Below are 24,231 nucleotides of genomic sequence, written 5' to 3' on the forward strand. Positions count from 1 at the left end.
CTAAATGGCTTTCTCTTAGTTCTGATCAGACGATTTTGAGAAATAAGGGATGGGGGAAGGAGGCCTAGTTGCCATGCAATTTTTCGGTTACACAAAAAGGCAACTATAAATTTTAATTTTTAACGAATTTTTTTATTAGTAAAAAATATACGTAACTTAAGAATTAACTTACGTAACAAACTTTTATATTCTTAAATTTTTATTATGTATATGAGGGGTTTGCACCCTCGTTAATACCTCGCTCTTTACACTAAACCGTAAGTTTTGTGCTGATTCTTTAAGAATGACGCCTGAATCAGGAAGGCCGTATAATAAATAGTTGAAATTACTAAAAATACTATAACATAAAGAGCGAGGTATTTATCTCCTCCTAAATACCTCGCTCTTTATGCTAAAGTATTTTTAGAACCCCTCATATGCGAAATAATCTCTGTTCGTTTTAAGTTTCAATGCTACTCCTTACTTTCAATTGAAAAAACTTTTCCATGTTTATTTTTTCATTGTTTTTTTATAGTAATTTTAGAAAATCCTGCGCCCTTTTCATTGAATTTCTGTTCCCCCATTACATATTTCTCCAAGGAAAGATCCTCCCACATAGCCCCCTTCCCTCAACCCCACCCCAAAACAAAAAAAAATCCCCTGAAAACGACTGTACACTTTCCAATAACCATTATTCTATGTAAACACTGGTCGAAGTTTGTAACTTGCAGCCCCTCCCCCAGGGACTGTGGGGGAGTAAGTCATTCCCAAAGACATAGTTGTTAAGGTTTTTGACTATGCGGAACAAAATGGCTATATCAAAATTTTGATCCGTTGACTTTGGAGAAAAAATGAGCGTGGGAGGGGGTGTAGGTGCCCTCCAATTTTTTGGTCACTTAAAAAAGGCACTAGAACTTTTCATTTCCGTTAGAATGAGCCCTCTTGCAACATTCTAGGACCACTTGGTCGATACGATGACCCCTGGGAAATAAAAACAAACAAAAAACAAACAAATAAACACGCACCCGTGATTTGTCTTCTGGCAAAAAATACGAAATTCCACATTTTTGTAGATAGGAGCTTGAAAATTTCGCTCCAGGGTTGTCTGATATACTGAATGCGATGGTGTGATTTTCGTTAAGATTCTGCGACTTTTACGGGGTGTTTTCCCCCATTTTCTAAAATAAGACAAATTTTCTCAGGCTCGTAACTTTTGATGACAAAGACCAAATTTGATGAAACTTATATATTTAAAATAAGCATGAAAATCCGATTCTTTTGATGTATATTTTAGCATCAAAATTCCGTTATTTAGAGTTTCGTTTACTATTGAGCCGGGTCGCTCCTTACTACAGTTCGTTACCACGAACTGTTTCATACCCTTTGAAGGATCTGCCTCGAATCAGTGAGCTGTGACACTATGGCAGCTCATGTTGCGTGTACTCAAAGTATCTGTTGTTAGTACACGGAAAACCTGTGCAAGAAGTATTGCTGATTAGTAGTGCAACTAGTCCATTTCTGGGAGGAGGGTGTCTAAAATGTGTCAAAAACATGCTGCAACAGCACACCCACCTTTTTCATTTAGTGCTGATCGTAATGTCTGAATGTTCCTCTGGAAAATCTAATAATCAATTACATAGCTGAAGAAAAAAAGGCCTCTGATTACCATTGAAAGAAGAGCTTTCACAGCTCTTGTAGTATGTCTGCCACCTTATGGAGTACGTAGGTCACACAATATGTTCAGATTAAGAATAGATTCCACATTTGAAAATATGAAGCAGAGTCTGCCTGGCAAGTTCAAAATGTTGGATTTTTTGCATGATAGCTGATATTTGGAATGCAAACAACAAGAACTACCTTAGTGTCACAGCTCACTGGCTCAAAGCATACCTTTTAAGAGGTTCTGCAAATATAGCATGCTGTAGATTTATTGGGCCTCAAGATTACACTACTTACGTATTTCAGCTGAATAGTGTCAGCAAAGACTACAATCTCCCATATACAAAATAAGTAAAACTATGTAGACCACAGAAATAACTTTATAAAGGCTTTTAAAGAATATGCAGCCCTGGAGTAGGTGAAAATGATGATTTCCATGTTAGGTCTCTGAAATTGACTTTGAAGAAGAACACATTGTCACTGTTAAGCAACATTCTGATGAAGAAGGTGCTCCTGAAGCAGTCAGTATCGGGCTGGTGAGGAAGATCCTAGCCAGTAGTACTAATCAGACTGAAATGGATGATGACTACCATTTATCACACTATCCATGCTGCTGTAGCCACAGGCTGAACTTAGTAGCAGCTACAGATGTTGAGTAGACTCTTATGAGTGAACCATACACATGGGTTAGTAGAGCAGCGTCTACAAAATGTTAGGTCTTATGGAATACAACTTGCTGGAGTGTAAAAGTATCAGAAAAGTTATGAGAACTAATAAGAATGGAGTTTGTTTTTATGGAATTTGGTATTAACCAAGTAACATATAGCAATCGCAAATTCTGTTGGTCTGTTGGTTGGTCTGTCTGTCCTGGTTTTGCTAGTTTAGGCACTTCCAGATAAGCTAGGACAGTCAAATTTGGCAGGCGTATCAGGGACCAAACCAGATTAAATTAGAAGTAATCGTTTCCCCAATTCGACCATCTGGGGGAGTGGGGGAACAGTTAATTTGGAAAAATTAGAAAAAATGATGTATTTTTAACTTAAAAACGGATAATCGGATGCTAATGAAATTTGATATATCGAAGGATATCGTGTCGCAGAGCTTTTATTTTAAATCCCGACCGCAGCCGGTGACATTGGATGGGGGGGGGAATTGAAGGGAGAAACCTAAAATCTTGGAAAACGCTTAGAAAGGATTGATCATGATGAAACTTGGTGGAGAAACTAAGCACAAGTCCTAGAAACGTGATTGACATAACCGGAACGGATCCGCTCTTTTTGGGGGAGTTGAGGGGAGGATTAATTCTGAAAAATCAGAAAATAAGGTATTTTTAACTTATGAAGGAGTGATCGGATCGTAATGAAATGTCATATTTAAAAGGATCCCGTAACTCAGATCTCTTATTCTAAGTCCCAACCGGATCCAGTGTCTGGGAGGAGTTGAGGGGAGGACCCGAAATCTTTGAAAAGGCTTAGAGTGGAAAGATCAGGATGAAACTTGGTGGGAAGAATGAGCACAAGTCCAAGATACATGACTGACAAAAGCAGACCGGATCCACTTTCTTTTGGCTAGTAGGGGGGGGGGAGGGGTAATTTGGAAAAATTAGAAAAAATTAGGTATTTGTGACTTGCGAACGAGTTATCAGATCTCAATCTAATTTGATGTTTAGAGGGATCTTGTGCTTTAGAGCTCTCACTTTAAATCCGGACTAGATCCAGTGACACTGGGGGGAGTTTGAGGGGGAAACGTGAAATCGAGGTATCTTTATCTTACGAATGGGTGGTCGGATCTTAATCAAAATTTATATATAGAAAGATCTTATGTCTCAGATGTTCCATTTTCAATTCGAATCGGATCCGGGGACATGGGGGCTGGAGAGGGGAAACAGAAATCTTGGGAACCAGAAATCTTGGAAAATGCTTAGAGTGGAGAGATCGGGATGAAACTTGATGGGAGCAATAAGCACAAGTTCTAGATACGTGATTGACATAATTAGAACGGATCCACTCTCTTTGGGGGAGTTGGGGGGGGGGTTAATTCGGAAAAATTGAGGTATTTTAACGTAAGAACGGGTGACCAGATCTTAATGAAATTTTGTATTTAGAAGGAACTCATGTCTCCGAGCTTTCATTTTGAATATCTATATAGTGGTATTGGGTTGAGTTGGAGGGGGAACCAGAAATCTTGGAAAACGCTTAGAGTGGAGAGATCGGGATGAAACTTGGTGGGTAAAATAAGCAAATGTTGTAGATACGTGATTCACGTAACCGGACCTAGATCCGCTTTCTTTCGGGGAGTTAGGGGGGGTCCAGTGCTTTGGCAAGTTTGGTGCTTCTGGATGTACTAGGACGATGAAAATTGGTAGGCGTGTCTGGGAAATGCACAAATTGACTTGATAAAATTGTTTTTCCCGATTCGACCATCTGGGGGGCTGAAAGGAGAGGAAAAACTAGAAAAAATGTGGCGTCTTTAACTTACGAGTGGGTAATCGGATCTTAATGAATATTGATATTTAGAAGGACCTTGTGTTTTAGAGCTTTTATTTTAAATTCCGACCGGCATTGAGCCTCTGATTTTCCTTTTAAATCAGTCCATTGAATCTTGGAATTCTGCTAGAGCTTATGCCATATGAGCTCTTAGCTTTTCTGACCTTGTCACAAGTGCCCTTTGACCTCTTAGCTCTTGTTCTTGATAACACATGATGGAATTCAATGTACAATGCTGTAAAGCAAGTCATAGCCATCGAGGAGATAGATAAACTGATGAATACATATGATGAACTAAAGGTGCCAAGATTTCTTAGTGCTGAAGTTGAGCTGTTGACTAAATGTGCTGAAATCACTGAGCCTCAGGCAGAGGCTTTAGGCATCTTTTAAGGTGAGAAGGATTGGAGGTAATAGGCTTGGGACTGTCTGTGCAGGATTTTGACTCTTGTTGATAGAAGAGTATCACCAAGTGCTGAAAATCATGTTGTGACCAAGATGGGCTCAGGATTGCACAAAGACTCCAACCAAACTGAAGGTCTTACAGACTTTTCGCTGTCTGGTTTGAAGCCAACTTAAGCACTTTGGCTTAGACTTGAGAAGATATGTTGGTCCCAATCATGTACTGGTATCTAGGATCATTGCTTTTCCTGAAGCCAAAATAATTTCAGTGATTTAAAGAACGTGAAAATTGGAACTTGGAATAATACAACATTAAAACTACTTCCTATACTGCTTACAATGAAGGTTCGGCTAGACTTGAACTTACTACTTTGGAATCACAATGTCACATCCTTACCATGAACTTTGGGCACAAGTGCCTTAGTTCTGACTATCATCAACGTCTTCTTCCCCCTTTCAAAGAAAATCCCCCAACCCTTCCTAATACAAGACTAAATGCTTGAGCTCCAAATTCCCAACTTGAGTTGTATCCCCATATGTTGACCATGAGATAACAAAAACTCTTTTGTTCACTATTTTGTTTTGCATTTTAATAATTGATTTAGCTTTGCAATTATGTTTATCTATTAACATCTGTTTTATCATTGTAATTGTTCTCACATGCTTATGCTAGCTTGTGTGCTATTTTAGCCAATAAATCATATTCTCTTCTATAAAAAATGACTATTGTTTCAACATTTTGACTGATAAATTCATTTGGTTTGAACTGGACTTATTAGGGAATTTTAGAAACTAATATCTAAGGGGTAGAAAGCATGAAATTAGGTGACATAGAATTTGTTCACTCAGGCAGGAAGGATGAGTTACATAGGCAGGGAGTAGGGCTCATGATGAATAAGGAAAATGCTAAGTTTTGTTTAGGCTGGGAAGGTGTTAATAATAGGATACTAATTGCTCATTTTATGACTAAAAAGTTCAGAGTATCAGTTATAGTAGTTTATGCCCCTGTTGAACCAACTGCTAATGATGTTACTGACTCAAATGAATTTTACTAACAGTTACAGGAGCAAATAGGCAGTGTACCAGTTAGAAATATGTTTTTTTTTTACTAGGAGCTTTTAATTCCCTGGTTGGTAGAAATAGGTATAGTTGGTATCCTAGCCTAGGTAAATTTGGTATAGAAAAAAAAAACAGTAATGGCTACTGATTTTTTCAATTTTGTAGGTATAACAACCTAGTTATAACCAATATGGTGTTTGGTCATAAAATGGCCCATATGTTGACATGGTATTCATGTGATGGTAAGACAGCAAACCTTATTGATTATGTTTTTGTTAACCAAAGACTAACAGGATCTATACAATATACTAGGGTATATAGGAGTACTTCTGATGATGTTAAAAGTAAAGATCATTATCTACTAGTGTCTAAGGCTAATTTAAAGCTATAATTTTGGAAGGGTAACTGCCTCTTGGGGAGTTATGATGTTGGTAGACTCCAGGGTGAAAATTTGAGAGAAGCTTTCCAGGGACAGTTGAATTCTAAACTTGAGAGTTTAAAATTTGACAGTGTGGAAGATGAATGGAATGATGATTTTTAGAAAAACAATTTGTGAAGTTGCTGATGGTTTCTTAAGGAAGAAAGTTAAGACTGCATCTAGGTATATTACTGAAAAAGATTTATGATTGATAGAAAGTAGAAGGGGTTTGTAAAAAAATTATCTGAGTGATAGATCATATGAAAAAAAAAGAAATGTAAAGAAAGTGGAGAAAGTTGCCAAATGGATAAAATTACCAAGGATCTGGAAGATGCAGCTAGATAGCATAATAGTAAAATATTATACTGGCATGTTAATACATTGAGAGGGAGTAGTCAATCCAGACTAGTCCCAGTTAAAAATATGAATGTGGCCACAATTAGTGATATGGAAAGAGTTAAAGAGAGATGAGTAGAACGGTTTGAGAATGTGCTAAACCAAGATACAGTTGCAGGAAGAGATATAGATGAAAATGAAAAAGTTTGTGATATCTTGGATGTGAAGGAAGATTTGCTTAGTGCGGAAGAATTAGCAACAGTACTAAAAGGATTAAAAAAAAAGGCTCCAGGTACTGATAGTGTGATAAATGAGTTTATTAAATATGGTGGCTCTTAAACCACTGTATAGGAAAGGTGACAAGAGTGAGTGTTCTAATTATCAAGGCATTAGTCTAGTCTTTGTAGGTAGCAAATTATTCAGTAATATGATACTTTTTAGACTGAGAGATGTTATAGACAAAGTTTTAAGAGAAGAACAGAGTGGTTTTAGGAAAGGTAGAGGATGTGTTGACCAAATCTTTACTCTTAGGTTAATAATTGAGAAGTGCCTTTGTTGTCAAACACCTTTGGTCCTCAGTTTTATAGATCATGAGCAAGCTTTTGATTCTGCAGAAAATGTTTTTAAAATCAATTTCTGTTCATTTCCATTTAGCATATTCTTTCTCATTGGTTAAGAAAAGAATATTCTGAACATTTTGGATTTTCCTATCTAAGAATCAAGATTTTGGCCTTATACTTATGTGTTAGATGAAATTTGTAGCTATTTTTAACAATAGAAGAGAGTGCTATATACTAGGATGCAGTACATGCTTGGTCAAGGTGTTTCTGCCATCTAGCATAGTTAGTTTGATATTCAACCATCCAGACTAATTATTTTGGTATTTGGTATTTTTTTTGTTCAGTGGGATCTAGTGCTTGTGGTACCAAATGAAAGCCAGATTACCTGTTCAGTGCCTATTTTGTAGCAAGATATTAAGAAAAGAAACAAATAGATTTTGCTGATGGGTGTCATCTGGTATATAATGTGACAGGAAAAATAGTACACACTGGGACATGTCAAATATACTCTGTGCATGGAAGTTTTCAAAAGAACATATCAACCCTATCTGGGGAACAGCTGAAAGCACTTAATTGAACCTTTCAGGGATCCTAAAACTACTGCTCATACTATTGGTACTACTGCTATTGTGGCTATTTCAAACTGTGACTGCTTTTGACTGTTTGCAGTTGTGACTACATACAACTGCAAATGCTTGTTACTGTGACTACACATACTCGAAACAAACTCTATGCATGCAAGTTTTCAAAAGGGCATATCAACAATATCTGAGGAATAGGTAAAAGCATACAATTGACCCTTGCAGGGCTACTAAAAGTACTACTTATACTATTGTCACTACTGCTATTGTAGCTATTTCAAATTATTGCTGCTTTTGTCTGTTTGTATTTGTGACTACATACAACTACAAATTCTTGTGACTGTGCATACTCAAAACACACTATGCATGCAAGTTTTTAAAAGGGCATATCTACAATATCTGCGAAATAGGTAAAAGCATTAAATTGATCCTTTCAAGGCTACTAAAACTGCTACTTATACTCTTGGCCCTACTGCTATTGTGGCTATTTCAAACTACGACTGCATTCTTGACTATACACAACTGCAAATGCTAGTGACAGTGACTTTGCATGCACAAAACACGCTCTATACATACAAGTTTCAAAAGGGCATATTAAAAATATCTGAGGAATAGGTAAAACCATTAAAACTACTACTTATACTATTGTCACTACTGCTATTGTGGTTGTTTCTAACTGTAACTGCTTTTGACTGTTTGCATTTGTGACTACATGCAAATGCTTGTGACTGTGACTATGCATGCTTGAAACATGCTCTATTTATGCAAGTTTTCAAAAGGGTGTGTCAACAATACCCGAGGAATAGGTTAAAGCATACAATTGAACTTTTCAGGGCTACTAAAACTTAGTGATGCTCAAGCATTGGAATATACGTATTTGAAATACATACTTAACTACCTTCATTTATTTCAAAATAAATATTTAACTACAGTTTTTGTGTATATTTCAAATATGTATTTAGATAATTTTTTGTAATATTTGCAATCCAAAATTCTTTCAGCGTAGATATATTTTTGCTAATTATATTTTGCCTGCTTTTCACAACTCTTTGTTGGAGTTTCAACAAGGTTCTTTGCAGTCTCTAGTAGGGTAGGTGCAAGAAATTGGCAAGGTTATTATTCGGTTGTATACGGTTATAATTAGCTTATTCTTTTGTGAAATAAAATACAATGCAGGTACATTTTAATTAAATGTATAATTTTTAATATTTAATTGTAATTTAGGTATACTTTAATTAAATCTATAGATATAAAAATAAGTTTTTTGTGTACTGACGTCATGTTTGTCGACTCTCGACTCACGTCATGTTTATTTGTCGACTTACGTCATGTTTGTCGACTGTATATGACGTCATTAAGAAGAAACAGCCGAGGAAGCTGCTCAAAGAGCTAATGCCAAAAGGCTTGCGGCTAATAGAGAAAGTAAGAAAAGAAAGCGTGCCGAGAAATCACAACAACAGCGTGAAAACAGGCTTGCAGCTAATAGAGAAAGTATGAAAAGAAAGCGTGCCGAGGAATCACAACAACAGCGTGAAAACAGGCTTGCGTCTCAAAGAGAAATCACCAAAAGAAAGCGTGCCGAGGAATCACAAGAACAACCTGAAACAACCTGGACAGCGAGAGTCAAAACGTATCAAAACTGAAAATGATAGCGATAATGATTGGGTTTGGGATTTTGACTTGGATAAGGTCATCAATGCCTACCAGATTTTAATTTTAAAAAAAAGGCTCGGCGATATGTATTTCATAGTGACGAAAGACAAGTCAAGGTAAAACAAACCAAACAATTTGAAAGTGATACCGATGATAAAAAAAACGACGTTGAAAGGACTATCGTTTCCCAGTTGCAACATCTTTTCCACATCAATAATAATTAAGTGCTTCTGTTCAAAACAGCAATCGAATTGATGCCTACTGATACGCAACTATCAACGAAGTGGCAATCGTGATGGTCGGTGATTTGTATATGACGTCAAAGGCTTTGTATTTGACGTCATTATAAGTATGTAAGAAAATACAGATCGCAAATGGCCGAGAATATACTCCACCGAATACGGCTAGAAAGGTCAGATATGACCTTGGACTTTACAACAGAAATTTATAACTGCACTTTAGTTATGATTGAAGATTTGTGCTTATCTGTTGCAAACAAACTTCTCAAGCATTTGGAAATGCCTTCACCTAATCGTACTGCTTCTATTTCTACATGTGTAGAATGGGATCGTGAACAAAGTTAGAACACAATTGATCTATGTCGTATGTTACAGACCGGGACACCGGGACACAAGGAATATAAATGACGACCGGGACTCTCAAAGAGAAATTACAGACCGGGACACCGGAAAACAAATGACAAGCGGGATACAGGGAATATAAATGACGGCCGGGACACTCAAAGAGAAACTACAAACCGAGACACCGGGACACAAATGACGACCAGGACACAGGGAATATAAATGACGACCGGGACACAGGGACACAACTACAATGGGGACGCCGGAAGGGCACATCAGGGATATATAAATGACGACGGGGACACAGGGAATATTCGATTAGCAATTACCATCAACAAAGCCAAAGGGCAATCATTAGAAAAATGCGGTATAGATCTGAATACGGATTGTTTTCCCATGGACAATTATATGTTGCATGTTCAAGAGTCGGTAAACCTGACAATCTATTTATATGCACAGACAATGGGACAAGGAAGAATATTGTATATTCGCAAGTTTTATGTAGTTATAAACGTATATATATATATATATATATATATATATATATATATATATATTGGCGCGTAACGACTTACGCGCGCGGGGGGCTGGGGGGCGCGAAGCGCCCCCTCCAACTAGGTGTTGGTGTGGCGCGAAGCGCCACATTAACAGCTAGTATTTAATATATAGAGGCGGTTACGTATGCTAGGTTACGAATTTGATATATTTCGTTCTGGGTGGCCTGCTTTCCATAACTATTTGTTGTAGTTTCAACAATTTTGTTACTAAAGTGTTATATTTTATCATATTTCGGTATAATATAATTAACCTAACTTCACTTCTTGAGTGTGTTCTGGACAATATGTATGTACCTTTCAAAATTTGACAAATTTCAAAATGACCAAATTCTTTTCCCTTGCATATGAAGGTAGGCCTAAGTAGGGTAAGTGACTGAAAAGAGAGCAATCTTATAATTCATTTTCTTGGAACTATTGACAAAATCCCACTAGTTCAAAGTAAATATGAAGATTAGTACTTTCTGGTAAAAACATATTGTTATTTACTTTATATTATTCAGTTATTTGGGTTGTAAAGTTGCACAGATACCTTTCCAGTGGAGGCAGATATAAACGAACTACTTCTTACTGTGCTTCTTTTGTTCTGTTTGTAGGGATTCTGTGCCCTACACAACAGGGAAGCTATATTGCACCTTTACTCTAATTCAGTGGTTCTTTGGAAGAACTTTAATGTAATAGTTTTTGTTGCTTAAATTTCAAAGAAAGGTATTTTTAATGAATTTCTCAGATAGGTATCTTTTTAACCATAAGCAAGCTTTTAGTGCATCAAGACTATGTACTTTCAAGAAAAATGAAATGGAAAACTGGGAGTATAGACTTGTACTTCTATCCTGTTCTTCTGTTTTCAGATATTCAACAGATAAATGGGATGGAAAACTGGCGGGTGGATAGATTTTCTGGAGAAAGTCTAGAAAAGAGACAGCAAGTGCTAAATATTTTTTAATGTGGTTAAGAACAGAAAAATGATAAATTATCTAGCTAAGGCTCTAAAATTGTTTTTATATTTCTAATATAAATTTTCCCAAGAAATAGATATTCTGGAAGCACTGTTACCTTGTACTTATTTTTGTGCGTGTATGTGTGTTAGGTATGGTAGCTTAAGCACATATGTAGGTGGTGCAGTTGGGTTGGTATTTGAAAAGTTGACATTTTCAAATTTTCAGTTGACTTGATTGAAACTGAATTGAATTTATGAGGTTGACAGTCTTATTGATTATGAATTTGCTTAACCTATTCATATTCGACAAGATTTGCTTTTCCACCAATGACATGTGGAAAAAATTTTTGTTATCCTTGGGTACAGGAGATAGGACTCTTTGTTTAAAATATCCAGCAGAAAAGCAAGTGCAATGTAATAATAGGTCCCAACAAATCTGAGTCAGGCTATGGCCACTATACCATTTGAAGGATATGCCTCAAGTTAGTGTTCTGTGACACTATGGCAGCTCATGTTGTCTGTACAAAGTATCAGTTGTTAGTACACAGAAAACCTGTGCAAGAAGTATTCCTGATCAGTAGTGCAACTAGTCCATTTCTGGGAGGAGGGGGTCTAAAATGTGTCAAAAACATGCTGCAACAGCACACCCACCTTTTTCATTTAGTACTGATCGTAATGTCTGAATGTTCCTCTGGAAAATCTAATTATCAATTACATAGCTGAAGAAAAAAGGCCTCTGATTACCATTGAAAGAAGAGCTTTCAGAGCTCTTGTAGTTTGTCTGCCACCTTGTGGAGTACTTAGGTCACACAATATGTTCAGATTAAGAATAGATTCCACATTTGAAAATTTGAAGCAGAGTCTGCTTGGCAAGTTCAAAATGTTGGATTTTTTTTTGCATGATAGCTGATATTTGGAATGCAAACAACAAGAACTACCTTAGTGTCATAGCTCACTGGCTCAAAGCATACCTTTTAAGAGGTTCTGCAAATATAGCATGCTGTAGATTTATTCGGCCTCAAGATTACACTACTTATGCATTTCAGCTGAATAGTGTCAGCAAAGAATACAATCTCCCATACACAAAATAAGTAAAACTACACCGACCACAGAAATAACTTTATAAAGGCTTTTAAAGAATATGCAGCCCTGGGGTAGTTGAAAGTGATGATTTCCATGTTAGGTCTATGAAATTGACTTTGAAGAAGAACACATTGTCACTTTTGAGCAACATACTTATGAAGAAGGTGCTCCTGAAGCAGTCAGTATAGGGCTGATGAGGAAGATCCTAGCCAGTAGTACTAATCAGACTGAAATGGATGATGACTACCATTTATCACACTATCCATGCTGCTGTAGCCACATGCTGAACTTAGTAGCAGCTACAGATGTTGAGTAGGCTCTTATGAGTGAACCATACACATGGGTTAGTAGAGCAGCATCTACAAAATGTTAGGTCTTATGGAATACAACTTAATGGAGTGTAAAAGCATCAGAAAAGTTTTGAGAACTAATGAGAAAGGAGTTTGTTTTTATGGAATTTGGTATTAACCAAGTGACATATAGCAATCGCAAATTCTGTTGGTCTGTTGGTTGGTCTGTCTGTCCTGGTTTTGCTAGTTTAGGCATTTCCAGATAAGCTAGGACGATGAAATTTGGCAGGCATATCAGGGACCAAACCAGATTAAATTAGAAGTAATCGTTTCCCCGGTTCGACCATCTGGGGGAGTTGGGGAACAGTTAATTTGGAAAAATTAGAAAAAATGAGGTATTTTTAACTTACAAACGGATAATCGGATGTTATTGAAATTTGATATTTCGAAGGATATCGTGTCGCAGAGCTTTTATTTTAAATCCCAACCGCATCCGGTAACTTTGGGGGGGGGGGGGAATTGGAGGGGGAAACCTAAAATCTTGGAAAACGCTTAGAGTGGATTGATCATGATGAAACTTGGTGGAGAAACTAAGCACAAGTCCTAGAAACGTGATTGACATAACCGGAATGGATCCGCTCTTTTTGGGGGAGTTGAGGGGAGGATTAATTCTAAAAAATAAGGCATTTTTAACTTATGAAGGAGTGATCGGATCGTAATAAAATATCATATTTAAAAGGATCCCGCACTCAGATCTCTTATTCTAAATCCCAACCGGATCCAGTGTCATTGGGAGGAGTTGAGGGGAGGACCCAAAATCTTGGAAAAGGCTTAGAGTGGAAAGATCAGGATTAAACTTGGTGGGAAGAATGAGCACAAGTCCAAGATACGTGACTGACAAAAGCGGACCGGATCCACTTTCTTTGGGCTAGTTGGGGGGGGGGGGTAATTTGGAAAAATTAGAAAAATTTAGGTATTTGTGACTTGTGAACGAGTTATCATATGTCAATGTAATTTGATATTTCGAAGGATCCTGTGCTTTAGAGCTCTCACTTTAAATCCGGACCAGATCCAGTGACACTGGGGGAGTTTTAGGGGGAAACGTGAAAATCGAGGTATCTTTATCTTACGAATGGGTGATCGGATCTTAATCAAAATTTATATATAGAAAGATCTTATGTCTCAGATGTTCCATTTTCAATTCGATCGGATCCGGGGACATGGGGGCTGGAGAGGGGAAAAAGAAATCTTGGGAACCAGAAATCTTGGAAAATGCTTAGAGTGGAGAGATCGGGATGATGGGAAGAATAAGCACAAGTTCTAGATACGTGATTGACATAATTAGAACGGATCCGCTCTCTTTGGGGGAGTTGGGGGGGGGGTTAATTCGGAAAAATTGAGGTATTTTAACGTAAGAACGGGTGACCAGATCTTAATGAAATTTTGTATTTAGAAGGAACTCATGTCTCGGAGCTTTCATTTTAAATATTTATATAGTGGTATTGGGTTGAGTTGGAGGAGGAACCAGAAATCTTGGAAAACGCTTAGAGTGGAGAGATCGGGATGAAACTTGGTGGGTAAAATAAGCAAATGTTGTAGATACGTGATTCACGAAACCGGACCTAGATCCGCTTTCTTTGGGGGAGTTAGGGGGGTCCAGTGCTTTGGCAAGTTTGGTGCTTCTGGATGTACTAGGACGATGAAAATTGGTAGGCGTGTCTGGGAAATGCACAAATTGACTTGATAAAGTTGTTTTTCCCGATTCGACCGTGTGGGAGGCTGAAAGGAGAGGAAAAACTAGAAAAAATGTGGCGTTTTTAACTTACGAGTGGGTAATCGGATCTTAATGAATATTGATATTTAGAAGGACCTTGTGTCTCAGAGCTCTTATTTTAAATCCCGACGGCATTAAGCCTCTGATTTTCCTTTTAAATCAATCTATTGAATCTTAGAATTTTGCTAGAGCTCATTCCATATGAGCTCTTAGTTTGTCTGAACTTGTCACAAGTGCCCTTTGACCTCTTAGCTCTTGTTCTTAATAACACATGATGGAATTCAATCTACAATGCTGTAAAGCAAGTCATAGCCATCGAGGAGATAGATAAACTGATGAATACATATGATGAACTGAAGGTGCCAAGATTTCTTAGTGCTGAAGTTGAGCTGTTGGCTAAATGTGCTGAAATCACTGAGCCTCAGGCAGTAGCTTTAGGCATCTTTTAAGGTGAGAAGGATTGTTTCTTAGGCATGGAATTGCCTGTCCTGATAGGACTAAAAAGAATCTGGGTTACATGAAACTTTGCCGTACTCTGAATCATGCAAATACTCATATGGATGCAATCTTTGCTGGCCTCAAGAATCGTTTTCCAAGCCTTCTCTCCACAGACTTGATAATGACACCTTCAGAGAGTTCGCCATTGCTAGTGGTACTCAACTAGCTTTCAAAGCAAGATGGGTACCTGAATATGAGAAAAGTAATCTGAGGGAGGCAATACTGCTGGAGATGAAAATACTTGTTATAGGTCAAGAAAGAGCTACCAATAGAAACCCGCCATGCACTCTAGCTGCTGGAAGCATACCATAGCCAAACAATTCTGAATTTTTCTTATTATCTGGAGTCAAGAGCCTTTGAAAGTAGTTTTGTTGCAGTTCATTGGTGATCGACTACAATATTCTATCTCTATCCCACAATATTCAACAGTGTTAAAGGCTCTTAGAAAATATAGTGCATGTATTGGGTCATCTGCACAGGTTTAGCGTCTCTTCTCTGTCGGCGGTTTGATCCTCACTTGCAAAAGAAATAAGCTGGAAGACAAAAGATTCGAAAAGTTTCTTCTGATAATGGCCAATAAAAGTATTTACTAATCTAACTTTGTAATCTTGTTTCTGCCTTGTGGATGCTCCTTTGCTTCTATTATAATGTTAATAGAACAATCTGTTTATTTTCAATGGATAAACGCTGTAGCAATCTTAGTTGCATTTGATCCCCTACTCTTAGATTCTGCAAGTCATTTATTTGAGCATTTGAAATACATATTTGAGTATTTAAATACTAACTACATCTTACGCCAAGTATTTGAGATATGTATTTGAGATACTTTTTCGAAGAATTTTGAACATTACTGCTAAAACTACTACTTCTACTGTTAATACCTCTGCTATTGTGATTATTTCAAACTGTGACTGCTTTTGACTGTTTGTATTTGTGACTAATTACAATTGCAAGCTGTTGTGACTGTGAATGATTGCAATTCCGACAACTTGCTACTGCAACCCCAACTAATGGTAACTGCAATTGCCAGTATACGTGACTTTGACTGCATCAGCTACATGAGTTAGGAGCTACTTAAGACTACAAGTGCGACTACTTGCAAATATAGCTGTCACCACAATTACTTAGAACTATGACAACAGTATTAGTAGTATGCATATAAAGCCTTTTGTGTAGTTCAAATTGCCCCTCAAGCTACCCTGAAATTCAACTTAATGCTCTAAGCTGTCCCTAAGCTTTTGAAGATGTACATGCACGTAGTTTGTTTTGATTTAGTTCAATATCGCCCTAAACATTCCCTCTAAGATTCATCTTAATACCTTTAGCTTCAGTAGTAGCAATAGTTGTTTTAGTATTATTAGTATTTTTAGCAGTAAGCACACACCATCAATTTTTCTTTTTTTCTCATCCTCCTCGGCATATTATAAAAGTTTCAGCTTAATAACCTAAACAGTTCCCGGGACGTTGCTGGTACATCCTTTTGACAACCTGCCGGCACATAGTGTGTTTTGATTTAGTTCAATATTCTTTCAATATTCCAAGAAATTTTCACCTTAATACCCTTAGCTTTAGTAGTTGTAGCAGTAGTAATAGTGGTAGCAATAGGAATAGTAGCAGAAGCAGTATTAGTAGCAAATATTACCTTTTGGTTAGTTCAAAATCCCCCAAAACAAGCCCTGTAAGTTTCAACTTAATGCTCTTAGCTATTCCTAAGGTATTGCAGTACATCCTTTTGACAACCTGCATTTATGCAGTGTGTTTTGATTTAGTTCAACTTCCTCCTCAATATTTGTTGTAATTTTTACCTTCCTACCTTTAGCCTTAGCTATTGTAGTCATAGTAACAGTAATCAACTATAAACAAAAAATTATAACAATTATGCATTTATGCAGTGTGTTTTGATTCAGTTCAACTTCCTCCTCAACATTTGTTGTAATTTTTACCTTCCTACCTTTAGCCTTAGCTATTGTAGTCATAGTAACAGTAATCAACTGTAAAAAAAAAAAAAAAATATAACAGTATATACATCTAAAGAATTTTTTTATGATGATTCTGAGTATACAAAATTCATTAAACTAGCAGTTACCCATCAGAAGTTATGTGCCTGGGAAGGTTTGCCTAATCACAGGCAGTGCAATAGCGCTGCCTGAGTAAAGAGCGATGTGGGCCAAACGTATTATTATTTTTTTCTGGTTTAGACCTGGGCACTTCTTATGGAAAGATTTGTCATAGAAACTTCGAAAAGGGCTCTTTTGATTGGAAATTAAAAGTTCTGGTGCCCTTTTAATAGTCAAAAGTGTCAGGAGGGCAATTACCCCCCCCCCACGTGTCCACCATTTCCCCAAACACATTCAGTCAAAATTTGAAATAGTCGTTGTGTTCAACGTAGTTGAAATATCCGGAAATTATGTCTTTGAGGATGACAACCCCATGGCCCTGAGGGTAAGGATTGTAAGTTATGCCCTTGGGGCATTTAAGGTTTAAATAGAAAGGTTGATGGTATAAACTTCGTAGGGGGCTCATTGGATTGCTAATCAGAAGTGTTAGTGCCCTTTTTGAGATTCAGAGTGATCACATTGTGGATACCCCCCCCCCCCACACACACCTCGTATTTTCCCAAAAATGTGCCTGATTAAAATTACGAGATGGCCATTTGTTGTCGTAAAAACTTTTGAGACACTTAGACAAAACCTAGAGTAAAAAAAAAACAAGAGTTGAACTAAAATTGCAGAAAATAAGAGAAAAAGGTATCATCTTAAAGGGTCCATTTCATTTCTGAGTAAAGCAATGGTTTTGAAAGAAATATTTTGGTTATGAAAATATCTCCAAATTTACCCCCCTCCCCCCCTGTGTAGGTACCATACTTTCCCTCTTCCATTTTAGAATAATTTTTTGAGCTAACTCTTACATTTTCTGAGCTTTGAAAATTAAACAGAATAGCAAAAGAAAACAAAAATTTAAACTCACGGTCCGACTGTCTAAAATTACCCTCTTTGCATCAATGCTCAGAATTACACTGAACACAACAGGGGCAGATCTAGAGCAAAATCTTGGAGGACGCCCAATGTGACAGGGGTGCCAATGAGCAAAATCTTAGGGAGGGATCAATATGACAAAGGCGCCAATAATTGACCGAATTGGCAAATTTGTTCTAAAAAAGAGTGAAAAAAAGAAAAAAACAGGGAAAGAGGATGCCGGGAAAATCTTAGTGGGGTTCGAGGTCCCCCTGCCCCTTCTCCTCCCCATGGATCCGCCAGTCGAGCGCAAACATGTTCAAATAAAATTCTTTTCCAGGAGTCACAATAGAATCTTTGATGAAACGGCATAGTCTTATAAATATTATGCTTTTATTAGCATAGGAAGAAAGGTCTGTAATTCTATGATCTATGTCTGGTTTTTGATGTTTAGTAAATAAATGAGACAAAAACTTTGGAAAGTAATAAAGAAAAATATGTAAAGTTAGGCGAATCTTGTGTTTTGACAGCTTTTCTTTGAGGAAAAATTATTTTCGTATGTAAAAATGATAATTACAGACAAAATCTGCCAACAAATTTGAAAACTGCCAAGTAGCATTGCTACTTTGCTACCCCGCTTTTTGGCATGTCAGTCAGGGTGCCAACATTTTTTGGGACTAAAGTGTCAAATTCAGCAAAAAAGGGACACTTTTAGTGTCCTCCTAGAAAATTAGCCAATATACTTTAAAAGTTGAAAAAGACTTTAAATGGTTTTATCGCAACTCCTTGGCCTTTTACGTTCTTCTTTTTCAAGTAAAAGCAAAGCGGTTCTTCAAATAAGTAAAATCTGACCGATCTGAAATCTTTCTCGATTCACTACCCGGAGGATTCCAGCTTGCTGATAAAGATCTTCTATTTACTCATATTCACAATCGTGATGGTCGTACTTCCAGCCTTGGTCATGTAATTGTGTCAGATTCAACTCTACTTTCATCAATAGTTCATGTGGGCGATTCTAAAATCGACGACGATCATTTACCAATCACGTGCCAACTATCTTGCTCCATGGCGAGCTCTGTGCAACGTAACTCTCCTAAGTGGCTCTTAAAGTTAAACTGGGAAAATACCAATGTTCCACTTTATGTATTGACATTGTCCCAGTTATTATCATCTATTAAAGTGCCTTAAATGAGAGTACAAATATTCCCTGCGTAAAGCGAGACTGAATGCCTGGGGTGGTCCATGTGACAAGAAATCCTGGGGTCGTGTTATAAACAGTGTAAAGTGTTCACCTCCAATTAATTTGTCTCTTCGGCTATGTGACTTATTTCTCATTATAAAAATATCTTGCTTTCATTTAATATTAGTCTCTAAAATCATTATACTAAGCTTGTCAACTCAATCCTTCCCATTCGTATCAATCAGCCTCAAGTGTTATCGCTGGAATCTGGTGCGAGAACTCCGAGCTCTTAAGCAAGTGAATAAGTCTGAGTCTCTAGATAGTGACGGTCTTTGCTTCAAGTTTTTTGCTTATGATTGTCCTGAACTACTGAAGCATATGCAGTTATTGTTTCAGATGTGTTTGGCGCAGTCCGTTGTGCCAGATAGTTTTTTGTCCGGTTGTATATCTCCCATAGTCAAGAGGGGTAAGGACCCCAGTGCTTGCTCTAATTACCTTCCTATCACTGTGTCTTGTTTTGTTAGTAAGCTATTTGAATATGTACTGCTACCGTCCAAGTGCAATTTTACGCCCTTCCAGCTTGGTTTTAGAAAAGGTATGGGCTGCGTTCAAGCTCACCATATTGTGGGTCGGCTAATGAAACAAAATGTTGCTCAAAAAATTCCCCGGTATTGTTTGACTGTTGACGTATCTAGTGCTTTTGACAATGTAATTCATTCAAAAGCTTCAAATGTTTTGTTTTCTCTAGCAGCCTCAAGTGTTAACCTTTCTATTGTTTCCGTGCTTAAGTATTGGTATGCTAATTCTTCAGTTAGGGTGAAGTGGAATGATACTGTAGGGGAGTATATTCCTGTTAAAAAAGGCGTTAGGCAAGGTGCCGTGTTATCCCCGAACATATTTAAATGTGTTTTAGCTTCGTGTCTGCAACGTCTTCAACCGTCAATTTTTTACAATGATAATTTAGACATTAGTCACGTTGCATATGCTGATGATGTTCTCTTCTTAGCCGGACAAAACATAGTCTAATTACAAACTTTTACCGGCTTTCAGTTGCACTATCCACAGTAGGCCTTTCAGTTAATGCCTCCAAATGTGAGTTTTTGTGTGTTGGGAGTCCTCCACCAGCATCACCTCTTTACTTGGGTTCTTCAACTATACCATGTTCAGCAAGTATTAAATGTTTGGGTATCTCTTTTTCCACGTCACTTTCGTCTACTTGCTCCGCAATTACGTCCAGCGTGCTGAAAAGAATGCGGGTTAGTTACGCGAAAATTTCACCAAATCCTGGTCGGTATAACCGAAATGACTATGCCGTCTTTATTTTAGTTTTTGTGCCTCTGTTGTTTTTTATCTTTCTGGTTTTGCTTTCCTCCTTCGCAAGAAGGATACAAAGAAAATACGCTCAGGATATTTTAAGTATTGCAAGTATTAGCTGCGTCTGCCTCGGTGGTATCGGCATCATACAGTCGTTTCTAAATTTGGCATCGTTGATGCGCCCTCGCGACTGAAACATTTATCTAAAGATATATCAAACAGTTCGTGGTAACGAACTGTAGTAAGGAGCGACCCGGCTCAATAGTAACCAAAACTCTAAAAAATTGAATTTTGATATCAATAGCTACATCAAAAGAATCGCATTTTAATGCTGATTTTAAATATATAAGTTTCATCAAATTTAGTCTTACCCATCAAAAGTTACGAGCCTGAGAAAATTTGCCTTATTTAAGAAAATAGGGGAAAACACCCCCTAAAAGTCGTAGGATCTTAACGAAAATGACACCATCAGATTCAGCGTATCAGAGAACCCTACTGTAGAAGTTTCAGGCTCCTATCTACAAAAATGTGGAATTTTGTATTTTTTGCCAGAAGACAAATCACGGGTGCGTGTTTATTTGTTTGTTTTTTCTTTTTCCCAGGGGTCATCGTATCGACCAAGTGGTCCTAGAATGTCGCAAGAGGGCTCATTCTAACGGAAATGAAAAGTTCTAGTGCCCTTTTTAAGTGACCAAAAAAATTGGAGGGCATCTAGGCCCCCTCCCACGCTCATTTTACCCCAAAGTCAACGGATCAAAATTTTGAGATAGCCATTTTGTTCAGCATAGTCGAAAACCATAAGAACTATGTCTTTGGGGATGACTTACTCCCCCACAATCCCTTGGGGAGGGGCTGCAAGTTACAAACTTTGACCAGTGTTTACATATAATAATGGTTATTGGGAAGTGTACAGACGTTTTCAGGGGGATTTTATTTTGTTTGGGGTTGGGGCTGAGGAGAGGGGGCTATGTTGGAGGATCTTTCCTTGGAGGAATCTGTCATGGGGGAAGAAAAATTCAATGAAAAGGGCGCAGGATTTTCTAGCATTACTATAAGAAAACAATGAAAAATAAACATGAAAACTTTTTTCAAATGAAAGGAAGGAGTAGCATTGAAACTTAAAACGAACAGATATTATTACGAATATGAGGGGTTCTAATAATACTTTAGCATAAAGAGCGAGGTATTTAGGAGGAGATAAATACCTCGCTCTTTATGCTAAAGTATTTTTAGTAATTTCAACTATTTATTCTACGGCCTTTCTGATTCAGGGGTCATTCTTAAAGAATTGGGACAAAACTTACGATTTAGTGTAAAGAGCGAGGTATTAACGAGGGTACAAACCCCCTCGTATACATAATAAAAATATAAGGTTATGAAAGTTTGTTACGTAAGTTAATTCTTAAGTTACGTATATTTTTTACTAATAAAAACGTTCGTTAAAAATTAAAAGTTCTAGTTGCCTTTTTAAGTAACCGAAAAACTGGAGGGCAACTAGGCCTCCTTCTCCACCCCTTATTTCTCAAAATCGTCTGATCAAAACTAAGAGAAAGCCATTTAGCCAAAAAAGAATTAATATACAAATTCTATTAATAATTTATGTGCGGAGAGCCAAAACCAAACATGCGTTAATTCAAAAACGTTCAGAAATTAAATAATAAAAAACTAATTTTTTTAGCTGAAAGTAAGGAGCGACATTAAAACTTAAAACGAACAGAAATTACTCTGTATATGAAATGGGTTGTCTCATCCGCAATCCCTCGCTCTTTACGCTAAAGTTTGACTCTTTGCCACAATTCTACTTTTTAAAACAATTAAAAGCTTTAGCCTAAAGAGCGAGGGATTGCGGAGGGGACAACCCATTTCATATACGGATTAATTTCTGTTCGTTTTAAGTTTTAATGTCGCTCCTTACTTTCAGCTAAAAAAATTAATTTTTTTTTATTTAATCTCTTAAAACTCGGCAACTGATTGGTGTTTTTGACCCTCTTTGGCCATTTTTTGAATTGAGGTAATTTACTTATGTTGCATGCTGTTATGTTATTTATGTAGTTATTTTTTTTTTCTTTTTTTGTGTGTCTACTCCACAGTTTAATGTATTTTATGGGTTATAAATAAATTATTAGTACTATATATATATATATATATATATATATATATATATATATATATATATATATATATATATATATATATATATATATATATATATATATATATATATATATATAGTACCAGAAAAGGGGACAATTCCTCATTCCAAATCAAATTCTTTAAGTTGTAAATTAAATTTTGGAACTTATCACTGCCTTAACAAACAATGGATGCTCCTGTCCACAATTTTCTAGCAGAAATTTGAAAGATTGTGATTTCAAGTGCAATGTTTTTCTGTCTTGGCGACCGATGGAAGAAACGTATGATGAACATAATCCCCCTGACCTCGATCTCACAAAAAGCAAGGTTGATTGGTTATTTTGATGCTTGTTCAAATCGTAAGGTACATACAAGGGGTAGTCTACTTTCCGCCACCTAGTGTACATCTCGGAACGCCATGTGCCGTACGGCTCTGCGACATTTGGTACATTTTTGCCACACTTGGCACGCCTCACCTTGTATTCGTGATTTCTTAAAGTTGGTGACCTTTCGGACACTTAATGGGAACCACGTGACGCAAAACTGTATGACAGGGAAATATATGATAGGAAATTGAATAATGGAGTAGTATTTGCTCAATTATATGTAATTAGAAGTTATATAAGCCTTGAGTTATCTTCAGTATTTTTTTGTGAATAATTTTATTGATGTTTCGTATTAAAGATATAGTTTACTAAATTAAAATTTATCAAGAATCGGAATTTAAATTGCAAAGGCAGTTTTAATCTGAACTAAGGAATGGAAGCAGTCTTGGAATTCGAGTAGAAAATTTAAAAAAAAAAAGTTTCCAGCTAAAAGTAAGGAGTAACATTATACTTAAAACCAGAGGAAATTGTTACATATGTGAGGGGGAATTCCCCCTCCTCACCACCTCTCTTTTCCAATAATTTCTGTTTGTTTTAAGTTTAATGTTGCTCCTTACTTTCAGTTGGAATTTTTTCTTTTTTGTTTAACTTCTGATCGTGTTTTAAATAATGCCAGTAAATCTTGCTCCGCCTCCACGGAAAAATCCCACCTCCCAATAGATATATACTCTAGACAATTCAATTTCGGTGAAAATTTACTCCGGTCAATTACCCTTAACATCTCTACGTGTAAAATTGCGTCGGCAAAGAGAAAACAAGTTATAAGAAGAATTTCGTACAGGAATTCCAGCAGATTCCCTCAGTTTAAAATTTCCCCTTAGAAATTTACCCTCGGAAGTTTCCTTCCATGGGGAAGGAAACTTCCTTCCCCGTGGAAAATTTCCCCGTGAAAAATCCCTCAGCCGAAAATTCGCCCCCCCCCCCCCCCCAACCGAAAAATGTATGCATACTTCCCAATAACAAATATTATACGTCAAAAATGGGAATATTTTCTCAGGGGTTGCGGGAGGGTTGTGTCATCTCCAAAGACATACTTATTCAGCCTTTCAACTCTGCTGAACAAAATGGCTATCTCAAAATTTTGATTGAGCGATTTTAAGAAAAAAGGGACGTTGTAGGGGCTTACTTGCCCTCCAATATTTTTGGTCTCTTAAATTGGGCATTAGAACGCTGAATCTGATGATGTGATTTTCATCAAAATTCAATGACTTTTAGGGGGTGTGTCCCCCTTTTATTCGAAAATCTGGTAATTTTTTTCAGGCTCATAGCCTTTGATGGGTAAGACTAAACTTAATTAAACTTATAAATCTGGAACCAGCATAACAAGCCGATTCTTGTGATATTAAATAAAAAAAAAAACAAGTTTTTTAAATGAAAGTAAGGAGCGACATTAAAACTTAGAACGAACAGAAAT

General features: G+C 37.0%; 1 protein-coding gene across 3 annotated transcripts in view; it reads left to right on the forward strand.

The window, feature by feature from the left end:
* LOC136031667 (zinc transporter ZIP13-like) overlaps nucleotides 1-24,231 on the forward strand; it is a 74,355-nt gene that overhangs the window by 12,826 nt on the left and 37,298 nt on the right. Inside the window, exon 1 of one of the 3 annotated variants that reach the window (XM_065711353.1) lies at nucleotides 18,194-18,217. The exons of the other annotated variants lie outside the window; for them this stretch is intronic. The gene's annotated coding sequence lies outside the window, so the exon portion shown is untranslated. Of the gene's footprint in view, nucleotides 1-18,193; nucleotides 18,218-24,231 lie in introns of those variants that run through there. 3 annotated transcript variants of the gene reach the window in all.

Source organism: Artemia franciscana, chromosome 1, assembly GCF_032884065.1.
Source record: "Artemia franciscana chromosome 1, ASM3288406v1, whole genome shotgun sequence".
In the NCBI taxonomy this organism is placed as follows: Eukaryota; Metazoa; Arthropoda; class Branchiopoda; order Anostraca; family Artemiidae; genus Artemia; species Artemia franciscana.